Below are 11806 nucleotides of genomic sequence, written 5' to 3' on the forward strand. Positions count from 1 at the left end.
GTTGACCTTCTGGTTCAAGCGGCCATCCATATTGGTTTGGAGGTACAGGACAATGAGCTTGTGGTGCATTCAAGTTTCCGTATTGGTTTAGAGGCACATGACGCTGAGCTGGTGGTTCATGCGAACATCCACATTGGTTTGGAGGTACAGGATGTTGAGCTTGTTGTTCATGTGGCAATCCATGGCCGAAAACGTGTGGGTCTCCTGGTGGCATTGGCACGTTCTGCGGCCAGCCAACTGACCAGGGGGCGCCCTGATACATCGGTGCTTGGGGATGTTGCTCACTTGCGGGAGACTGGGCTACCTGTGGAACGTTTTCCAAAGCAACTGGTGACAGCACACTGCGACTGTCGAAAGAGGAGAGTGACGACAATGGCGATTCTTCTGCTGCTGCTGTGAACGATAGCTTACGTCGGTTGTAGTAGCGCCCTTGACGTTCATGGGGCTGCCCTCCTGGAGCGCCACACCTTCTGCAGGGTGACCCGAGATCTGCCTCGTCTGCTTCACTTCTCTGCAAAGAACGGCCGCAAGTGTAGCAATACTGGATTTTTGGTTCCGACGTTGCTTCTGAAAGCAAAGACGTTGTTGTGGCCTCATCCACAGCGCAGGCTAGTGACTCATACGAGCCTGATCAAGCCAAATAAGGGTTTTAAATGGTATCCTCACCTTCAGAAGAGCTTTCAGAGGACTCTCCAGATTGCATCCATCTGCCAGATGCAATTGACGGAGACTGCATCCCACATGCTCAGGCAAATAGCGAGACAGCCACGATAGTTGTACTGTAGCGATGCCAAGGTGACGTACCTTAACCTGTATAATGGCATGATTCATTTAGTGATAAATCAGTCACGAATTATTAACTAGACAGTAAACGTTATCTACCGGTATTAATGGTAACCTAATCCTATGGGAGTTTAATTTCCGTTTGTACCTACCTTCTTCCTTTTCTCCCTCCTTCACTCACTCTACCCTCCAGTGTTGGAGTGGTGTATCGCCCTATCCAGCTACGGAGAAAGCTTTCAACAAACCAACACTAGATTTCTTAGTGTTTGAGATACGAGCAAGTCCTCCAGTGTTAAAATGGTTTCATTCTTCTAAAAAAACTATGTGTACAATATTTTATGGTTTAGAGAAGGTAAAAAATACTTTTTTGTGTGACGAAAATGTTACAAATGCACTATTTCCCTGCAAGGAGTCCATAAAGACCTTGACACAAGTGATATTGAAACGTCTCTGCAGAGTCGCTTCATAACACTGTCCTCCCATTTGATTCTGTTTACGTCTCATTCTCATTTCTGTTAGGCCTTACCTAATTCCACTTGCGCTGTGGAAGATTATGGAGCGGGGTGACTGAGCGAGCGGGAAGCTCTTATAATTCGCTATTATTGGCTGTACCAAAGCGTGACAACCCTGTTCGTCTGGTGCTATACCCCCGGCAAATAAATACCGTGATCGGAAACAGACAGGCCGAAGAGCCTTGTCGAGCTCCCCAACGTTCCTGTGGAGTCAAAATATTATCGTCGATCGACCTCCAAAGTCACTGCCAAATCGCCCTGGACCCATCCTGCAGGCAGTATACTGCCTTCTTGTGTTACGCTAACCATTTCCACTTCCGCCGCTTTCCGTTCGGATTGAATGTTTCATCAACCAACTTCATCAGAGGCTTGAACAGTATGTTACCTGATGATCTGAAGACATGATTGACGATACCTGTCGACGACATACTGATTGCAGAGAAGCCTTAGGAGGAGCACATCTGGTTTCTGAACAGACTACTAGACGTCTTCGTAGAGGCTAGCGTGACTTTTAACCTCGTCAGGTCCAATTCGCGAGCAAAGATATTAAATTTTTGGGCATATTGTGTCCATGGAGGGCATCCATCCTGACCCGAAAAAAGTCACTGTGACAGCCACGTGTACAAGACCAATGACAAAGCGACGATAGAGGGAGTCCTACGTTTGCGTAAATTTTACAGAAGATTTATAAACATAAACATATCATGCACCCCACTTCCGTGCTCCCTGACAATTAAAAACACTGTTCGATACAGGAGCAGCAGGTGCAAGACGAACTTAATTGACTAAAGAGAACATTAGTGGATGCGCCGTTCCGTGTCCATTCTGACCAGAGTCTGCCTGATGGTTGGCAGCTCGTTAAGTGATCTAAGTGAGACGACGTCGCAGCCTGGTAAACCATTTCATTCGCCAGTCCGGTGCTCTCATACAGCGAATGAAATTATTCAGTGACCGATCTTGACGTGATGGCGCTTCATGGAGGTGACTTACAGGTGAACGATTTTAGCATTATGTATATGAAGGACGATGTTTGGGAACCACATCACTACGTTGCTGAGTGACCTTCGTCGCGAGCAGGATAGGGACGAGGTTCTGCGTGACACAAAAGCGAAATGGCACTTAAAGTGCAATGCTACACTAGGGCAATATTACCTCGTGCGTGATGGTATATTGTTCAAAAGGTACGGAGTTGATGACACCCAGTGGTTCGTACCTATCCATGACGAGGTTGTGAACAAACTGGCATGGTATGTGACTTGACTTGTGGATACTTTGGTGCGCGGAAGTGCTTTGAAAAGCTGCAGGAAACCAGCTACTTCAGTGACATTCTCAGGCGAATTCGTCGTGTGATTCAAGTTTGCAGGTCCTGTCAGCGAGTGAAAGTGCCCACTGCATCGTATTCTGCACCAGTACGTCCCATTGCTCCGTGCAGACTCAGGGGCCTCGCTGCTGTCGACCTCCCCGAGCCTCTCGTTCGTTTTCAGTGAGATTATGCATATGCTTCCAAGGTGATGGGGCTCACCTTCAAGTTTGTGTGTCAAACCCCACCGTGCCGAGCCATGGGAAAGGCAATGGCCGCAGCTTTCACCAACCATTTCCTCAAAGAAATTGGTTCCCTGTGTCGTGTAATTTCAAACAATGCGCTACAGTTCTGATCGAGACACTGGAAATGCACGCTCAGGAGGAGAAGAATTAAGCCTGTATTTATATCCCTGTTCCACCCAGCCTCCAATTAGAGTGAATGAATTATGAAGGAGATACATAAATTAAGCTGACTGTGTTGATGTCGTGATCATTGAACTGTCAGTTAGGGCGGCTGAAGTACATATGTTTATTCCAAAAACGTTATCGTGGAAGTAGCGGCCAGGAGGTGCTGGTGAAATAACACACAGTGCTAAGGTTATCTTTTTATTTTAACAGGCTTTCTCAATAATCAATTTTTAAGTCTGGCACTAAAGAAAAAACAATTTCAAAAACAATTTCGAATAGCTGATATATCTTCTTTATGAAAAGGAGATTGCCAGATATGACGTCAACAACTTCCCAATAGTAAGATTTTAACTTTATATATATATATATATATATATATATATATATATATATATATATATATATATATATATATATATTTATTTATTTATTTAACCTGATCAGATTAGGGCCATCAGGCCCTCTCTTACATCGGACCAGTGTTTCACACATGCAGCATTTCACACATCAGACTTACATCATGACAATACTTTAAATAAGAAAATTAGATTACTCTAGTCACAATATGAATAAAGAATAATGACTAAGACCTAATAAAGTAAGTACTGGCAGTATTTTTACGACAGGTGTTATACATACAAATTATGATAAAAGTAATAATAGTTACAGTAAAAAAAATTAAATAATAATGATAAACATGAGAAAAATTGGCAATAGTAATGAAGATTTGTGCAGATGTACATTAATATCTTGGTGTGTAAAGTAGATGTTTACTAGTATAGCGAGTTTTGGGGGAGGGAGACTTAAGGAGGGGGAAAGAGGGAAGTAATGAGGTGAAGTGCATTCGTGTACAAAGGAAATCATTGCTGTTGCTTAAGTAGATACGTCATTAACTGTTTTTTGAAGCTGGACATGTTTTTAAGTTCTCTAACATGCCGAGGGAGGTTATTCCAGAGTCGGGTTCCCGCTACTGTAAAGGACTTGGAGAAGGCGACTGAGCGATGCAGTGGAACAGAGAGGATTTTATTATGATGGGAACGTGTGTTTCTATCATGTTGTTCAGACATAAGCGTTAAGGACGAGGAGAGATATGAGGGACAGTGTACATTTATAAGGCAGTAGATGAGACAGAGTGTATGGAAATCTCTGCGTTTGTCTGCACGCAGCCAGGACAATTTTGCATATGCTGGTGAAATGTGATCAAAAAGTCGAATGTCACAGATATATCGGACACAGGCGTTCATGACCAGTTCCAGACGTCGCGAGTTTTCCTGAGAGAGGCCTTGTAGGATAATATCGCTGTAATCAATGATTGGGAATACAAGCGTTTGTACTAATTTCTTTTTCAGATCGAAAGGGAAGAGTTTTTTATATTTTTGTAGGACATGGAGGGATGCTGATGCTTTTTTGCACACTGCAGTTACGTGCTCTGTCCAATTTAGATTTTCATCTATTATTACTCCCAAACTCTTTGCTGAGGGAGAGAAGTTAATATTTGTTCCATTTAGGATAAGAGATGGTACGGATTCCCGATGTTTTGGGCTAATGAGCTTAGAGTGACCAACAAGTACCGCTTGGGTTTTAGATGGGTTTAGTTTTAGTCCTATATCCTGTGCCCATTTTGATAGTGCATCGAGATCAGTATTGAAATTTTCAATAGCTTTCTTCAGATTGTTTGGTTCCGCACTTAGATACAACTGAAGGTCATCAGCATACATATGATATTTGCAATAAGTCAGAACCGATGACACATCATTGACATACAGAGAGAAGAGTATGGGACCTAGTACTGAGCCTTGGGGAACGCCTGACGCTACCTGCCGCCATTGTGATTTTATATTCCCGGACAGGACGCGTTGCTGACGAGATGTCATGTATGAGCGAAACCATTGCACTGCACTTGGTGCGAAATTTAGACCGCTAAGTTTGGCTAGTAAGATGTCGAAGTCGACAGTATCAAATGCTTTGCTGAAATCTAAGAAGCAAATGATATCGCTTCTTGTCTGTCCATGGCAAGTTTCAGGTCATCTGTCACCTTTATTAGTGCGGATGTTGTGCTTCGATGTTTACGGAAACCTGATTGGTATTCGTCTAGTAGGTTGTTAGTAGTTAGGTAGTTGGTGAGCTGGTCATGGACTATATATTCTAAGGCCTTTGACAGTGCAGGAAGAAGGCAGATGGGGCGGTAGTCAGAGGGTGCTGTGGCGATGTCCTTTTTAGGCAGTGGCTTAATTTGTCCCAGTTTCCAGGCCTCAGGGAAAACACTTGTGATTAATGAGTCGTTGAAAATGTCTGTTATAGAGGGCAGTAGTTGATCAATAATAAGTTTTACCATCTGGATAGTGATGCCATCATGTCCAGTAGATGCTGATCTAATCCGCATTATGGCTTTCTTGACGGTATTGCAAGTGACGTGCCGTAGATAGAATTTTTCTTTGCTACAGTCGTTCATCCCCATGAAGTAATCAATGATTCTCTGTTTTTTTTGCGGTTCAATTGTGGTTGCAGGTAATGTGAAGAATCGGTTTAGTTCTTCAGCTGGGACCATGGGATTTTCTGCAACTTTTATTTTGCCTAAACCGAGACTACGGAGATTTTTCCACAGGATAGCTGGTCTACATCTATTGTCAGCTAATGTACGGGCATGCCTGAGCTTAGCGTTTCTCACCGCTTGACTGGCTTTGTTTCGCTTCTGCTTGTATTCAATGTGATTTTCAGGTGTAGGGTGTATCTTGTATGCTCGATGAGCAGCGTCTCTGAGATTCATGAGCTGTTTTAGTTCATTAGTCAGCCAAGGTGCAGGTTTCCTTTTTACTTTTCTGGCCTTTATTGGAGCGTATTTGTCATATAGTTTAGTAATTTTGGTAGTGAAATCTTGGAGTTTGTCGTTTATGTCCATGAGGGGAGTAGAGGTCATCCCTCGAACTATTTCTTGTGCCTCAGTTTCGAGTTCAGGCAAATTTATGCGTTTGAAGTCTCGGTATGTAGACAGTTTTTGTTTTTTTCTAGGACATTCTAATGAATACGTCATGAAAATGATGTCATGGGCCGACATGCCAGGTGCATATATTTGAGAGGTGCGGATTATTCTGTTTGGAGATTTCGTTGCGAATATATCTATGAAAGTGTGACTGGTAGTCGTGTGATGAGCTAAAGTAGCGTCATATTTGAGGAAGAAAGCATCCTCTTAAATTTCCCAGTGGAAGGACTATTGCACAGAAAATTAATGTTAGTGTCACCTGCTATAATTACATGTTCATATGACGATTCGAGACTAGAGAGGGCAGTTTCGAAGCAGGCGAACCCGCCTACTTTAGGAGGTTTGTAAAGGACACATATTAAGCACTTTCTGTTAAGGGATTTGATCTCTATGAACATATATTCCTCTTGTTTATCTACATTGTTGTCGGATGTGTGTAGTACAGTAGGTGACAAATCAGAGCGTATGTACGTCCCTACTCCGCCCCCCCCCCTCCCCCCCGTCTGTTGCATCTGTCGTGCCTGAGGAAGATATAGCCATCTAGGTTTACGGAATTTGTAGGAATACTTGGTTTCAGCCAAGTCTCTGACAAAAGTATTACGTGTATATCAGTAGTCTGAAATATATATTTGAACTCGTCGAAGTGAGCTGGCAGAGATTGGACATTTGCATGTGCAATATGCAGCTTGGTGCGTTCGGGTGTTGATTTCCCGAGGAGACTGCCGACAGATGTTTGCGGGTCGTGGTTAGCGGTGACAAGAGGGTCTGACATGTGGAATGCGGAAGGCCTGTGAAGGAGAGGGGGGGAGGGAGTGTCCTCCCAGTTCTGAGCAGGGAGAGCGGCCGAGAGTGGGAGGGGGTGGGTCCCCGGGGAGGCAACTTGAACTGCGGCCAAGGTATATATATATATATATATATATATATATATATATATATATATATATATAGGGTGAGTCACCTAACGTTACCGCTTGATATATCTCGTAAACCACATCAAATACTGACGAACCGATTCCACAGACCGAACGTGAGGAAAGGGGCTAGTGTAATTGTTTAATACAAACCATACAAAAATGCACGGAAGTATGTTTTTTAACACAAACCTAGTTTTTTTAAATGGAACCACGTTAGTTTTGTTAGCACATCTGAACATATAAACAAATACGTAATCAGTGCCGTTTGTTGCATTGTAAAATGTTAATTACATCCGGAGATATTGTAACCTAAAGTTGACGCTTTAAACCTCCGACGTTCAGTTGCGTGTTGTAGCAAACACGGGCCACGGTCGGCGAGCAGCATCTGCAGGGACATGTTTACGATGACGACCGTGTTTACAAGTGTGGCTGTAGTGCACTGTTGTGGTTTGGTCTAGCTGTCGCAGTGTCCGCATGTAGCGCTTGCTGCTATTGTTATTCTGCATTCGTCGCCGCACGCAGACCATCTGTAGTACACCGTGTTATCAGACGTCTGTGTTAGTGTAGTGTTGTAGGAACTGTGACCATGGTGTAGTCGAACTCTGAAAAGGCGGAGATGATACTCATGTGTGGCGAGTGTCGACGAAATGCAGCTGAAGCCTGCAGAGTGTATGCAGAACGGTACCCGGACAGAGAGCATCCAACGTGCCGCACATTGTAAAACATCTACCCCCAACTATATGCAACAGGTATGGTCTTAGCACGCAAACGGGTCCGTAACAGGTCCGTCACAGGAGAAGCGGGTGCAGCTGGTGTGTTAGCTGCTGCTGCCATGAACCCACACATGAGTACACGGGACATTGCGAGAGCCGGTGGACTGAGTCAAAGTAGTGTCATGCGCATACTGCATCGTCACCGCTTTCACCCGTTTCATGTGTCGCTACATCAGCAATTACATGGTGACGACTTTAATCATCGAGTGCAATTCTGTCAATGGGCATTAACAGAGAATGCGTTGCAGTTCTACCTGTTTACCGATGAAGCGGGTTTCACAAACCACGGGGCAGTGAATCTACGGAACATGCATTACTGGTCCGTGGACAATCCTCTCTGGCTCAGACAGGTAGAGCGACAGCGACCGTGGACTGTAAATGTATGGTGCGGAATCATTGGCGACCACCTCATTGGTCCTCACTTCATTGCAGGGACCCAAACAGCTGCAACATACATCGCGTTTCTACAGAATGATCTGCCAACGTTGCTCGAAAATGTCCCACTGGAAACGCGTCGACGTATGTGGTATCAGCATGATGGTGCACCTGCACATTCCGCAGTTAACACTAGGCTGACCCTTGACAGGATGTTCGACGGGCGTTTCATAGGACGTGGAGGACGCATAAATTGGCCAGCCCGTTCGCCTGATCTTACACCTCTGGACTTCTTTCTGTGGGGTATATTAAAGGAGAATGTGTACCGTGATGTGCCTACAACCCCAGAGGATATGAAACAACGTATTGTGGCAGCCTGCGGCGACATTACACCAGATGTACTGCGGCGTGTACGACATTCATGACGCCAGAGATTGCAATTGTGTGTAGCAAATGATGGCCACCACATTGAACATCTATTGGCCTGACATGTCGGGACACACTCTATTCCACTCCGTAATTGAAAACGGAAACCACGTGTGTACGTGTACCTCACCCCTCATGGTAATGTACCTGTGCGTCAGTGAAAAAGACCAATAAAAAGGTGTTAGCATGTGGATGTAATGTGCTGTTCCAGTCTCTTCTGTACCTAAGGTCCATCCTCTGGATCCCTATGTAATTCGGTGCTCTCCGATACACACGATCGAGCAGCGGAGGAGTGGTACTCAACTTCTCACACTCAACCACAGCGCAGGGAACACGTTGCACTTCCCAATGCTCGTCAGAGCAACCGCTGCCAGTGGTTTCAACGGCCGATAAGAAGACATACGGTCCCACGCGCGGATCTCCTGCACCACGGCTTCTAAGCATCATAAGCCACGTACATACGGGTAAGGCAGACTTAGCCCCTGACAGCTAAGAGGTCGGGCAAAGCACGTGGTGAGCAGTTGACGACTCCCAACAACAGGGCCCAGCTCGCGCCACTACCTCTCTCGGTCACCGCCCAGTACGTACTCCTCGATCGTCAAGCGACCGTACACTTGCTCCACCTCTCGCCAGAGGGCGGTAGCGATCCAAACAGTGCGCCAAACCGAAAGCGCCACCGCACACACTAGACGCGAAGCGAAAGCTCTCCGCCTGGCGCATTTCCGAAGAGCCGGACACTACGGCTCAATCATCATACGTGGAACACGAACTTCAGTGCATTTCAAGATGTTCTTAGTGAACTACTAAATACCCTGACGATGCTACCAATTGCCTTGGTGTTCAAGAATACCGAGCAATCGCGAACCTCGTGCTGCAGAATATTAAAAGACAAACAAGAACATGTGCCGTCCCAAGTGAAAATATTGAAAAAAAACTCTAACGCAAATATTAAAAAGCATTAACATGGACGGGAACTTTTATCTCGATGCGAAATGTTATATTGAGTGTGATACTGCTCACACAGGCGAACAAATTTTTCTCGTGTGTATTATTATTATATAAAATGTTGATTTCAGTTTTCGAGCGAAAAGATTACTAATTATGTACAAGACAATCAATGTTTAAGTTTAATGCGAAGAAGAACGGAGTTCAATTGTTCTTCTGCTATCCGTTTTCTCTCTCTCTCTCTCTCTCTCTTGTCTGATGTGGTAGAGGTCGGACATATTTGTTAATTGCTGATGAGTGTAATCTCATTTGTGATATTAATTTAATAATATAATAGTTTAAAGTTATTGTTCACTTTTATTTGCAGAAGGTGAGCCCTGTGTCATGCCCGCTTCCTTTTTAAAATCAGTGTTCTAAGTAATTTTCAGCGCAACAGTTGCAGCCGCCGCTGCAGTAACATACACCATTACGTGGCAATTTTAATTCACGAATTTAGCGGAAGCGAAGAGATCGCCCGCTCACAATAAAACAAATATTGTTTTACACGGCCGTCTGACGCAGCGGAAGAAAACATGGTTTTTAAGATTTTTATTTTCAGTTACTCGCCGAGCTCCAGAGCCACGACTCGGACTCCAATTGTTTGTTAACGGTGGTAAGAACAATTCTCTCGCGTATGTGTGCAGTTGCAAATTATAACAAAGAACTCATACGTGTAAAAAAAATATTAGCCGAGGTAAAATACAAAAACATTATTTCAGTTTTCAAATTAAATGCAATGTATTTCTAGACTGGCTCATATTACAGTAACTAATGTGAACAAAAGGTTTGTTCATATTAATCTTTATTAATCAGCCAGTTATTAAAAGCATAAAATCAAAAAATAATTGCAATTCATTTCAAGGGTACATCCAAATCTCAAACTTTTAAAAAGTCTTTAGCGCCCACACTACATATTTTTATTATTGATCCGCGAGACTGGCACCCACGGTGGGGCTCGAATTGTGTACTATTATGACTGATGTAATTATGTATATACATAACCATTGTATGTGTAAAATATTATATAATTAAAATACAAATTTCAATTATTTTACCGAGTAATTAATTGAGGATACTCAAAGTGGGTTGGTACATCGCTCCGCCTATGTTTTCACCCGGGGTTTCCCTCAGGCATTTCTGAATAGGGAGCGAACAGCCAATATCCCTGGGACTTCATAAATTTTAGACTAACCCATATTGAGTGCCTCTGAGCACTTCACAAGCTGGCAACAGTCAAAAGCAAGCAGCGAAAGTTACAGTATGACCTCTGGATAACAATACTGCCTACAAAGAGTTTTAAGTCCCATGTTATAAAATGTCAATTCAACAGCACACAGTTTTACTCTGCCAGGAAGTTTCATATCAGCGCACACTCCGCTGCAGAGTGAAAATCTCGTTCTGGAAACATTCCCCAGGCTGTGGCTAAGCCATGTCTCCGCAATATCCTTTCTTTCAGGAGTGCTAGTTCTGTAATGTTTGCAGGAGAGCTTCTGTAAAGTTTGGAAGGTAGGAGACGAGGTACTGGCAGAAGTAAAGTTGTGAGGACGGGCTGTGAGTCGTGCTTGGGTAGCTCAGTGGTAGAGCACTTGCCCTAGAAAAGCAAAGGTCCCGAGTTCGAGTCTCGGTCCGGCACACAGTTTTAATCTGCCAGGAAGTTTCATATCAGCGTACTCTCCGCTACAGAGTGAAAATATCATTTTGGCAACAGCATACTATTTCCTTCTGCATATAACTCTTTTTATATTTTTTGTCAAGCGACAACATAACTTAATGTAATTTTTTGAGAATGATAATGAAAAAAATGGTTCAAATGGCTCTGAGCACTATGGGACTTAATGGCTGAGGTCATTAGTCCCCTAGAACTACTTAGACCTAACTAACTTATGGACATCACACACATCCATGCCCGAGCAGCATTCGAACCTGCGACCGTAGAGGTCGCGCGGTCCAGACTGAAGCGCGTAGAACCGCTCGGTCACATCAGCCGGCCAGAACGATGATGACATAGATGGAAAAGAACAAGTTATCAGTCTATGTGAGGAAGTGTCGAACTTTTTACCAAAGAGACACGAATGCTAGTATTAAAAAGCATTAATATGGACGAGAGCTTTTGTCTCGTTGCGAAATATTATATTGACTGCGATACTGCTCACACAGGCGAACAAATTTTTCTCGTGTGTATTATTATTATATAAAATGTTGATTTCAGTTTTCGAGCGAAAAGATTACTAATTATGTACAAGACAATCAATGTTTAAGTTTAATGTGAAGAAGAACGGAGTTCAATTGTTCTTCTGCTATCCGTTTTCTCTCTCTCTCTCTCTCTCTCTCTTGTCTGATGTGGTAGAG

At 43.7% G+C, this 11806-nt stretch overlaps 1 non-coding gene across 1 annotated transcript; it reads left to right on the plus strand.

Moving 5' to 3' along the window:
- The first annotated feature begins 11016 nt into the window (after window positions 1-11016).
- Trnas-aga (transfer RNA serine (anticodon AGA)) lies at window positions 11017-11090 on the plus strand. Its single transcript has one exon. It is a non-coding gene; the product is annotated as a tRNA-Ser (tRNA).
- Window positions 11091-11806: the final 716 nt, after the last annotated feature.

Source organism: Schistocerca cancellata, chromosome 5 (assembly GCF_023864275.1).
Source record: "Schistocerca cancellata isolate TAMUIC-IGC-003103 chromosome 5, iqSchCanc2.1, whole genome shotgun sequence".
Lineage (NCBI taxonomy): Eukaryota > Metazoa > Arthropoda > Insecta > Orthoptera > Acrididae > Schistocerca > Schistocerca cancellata.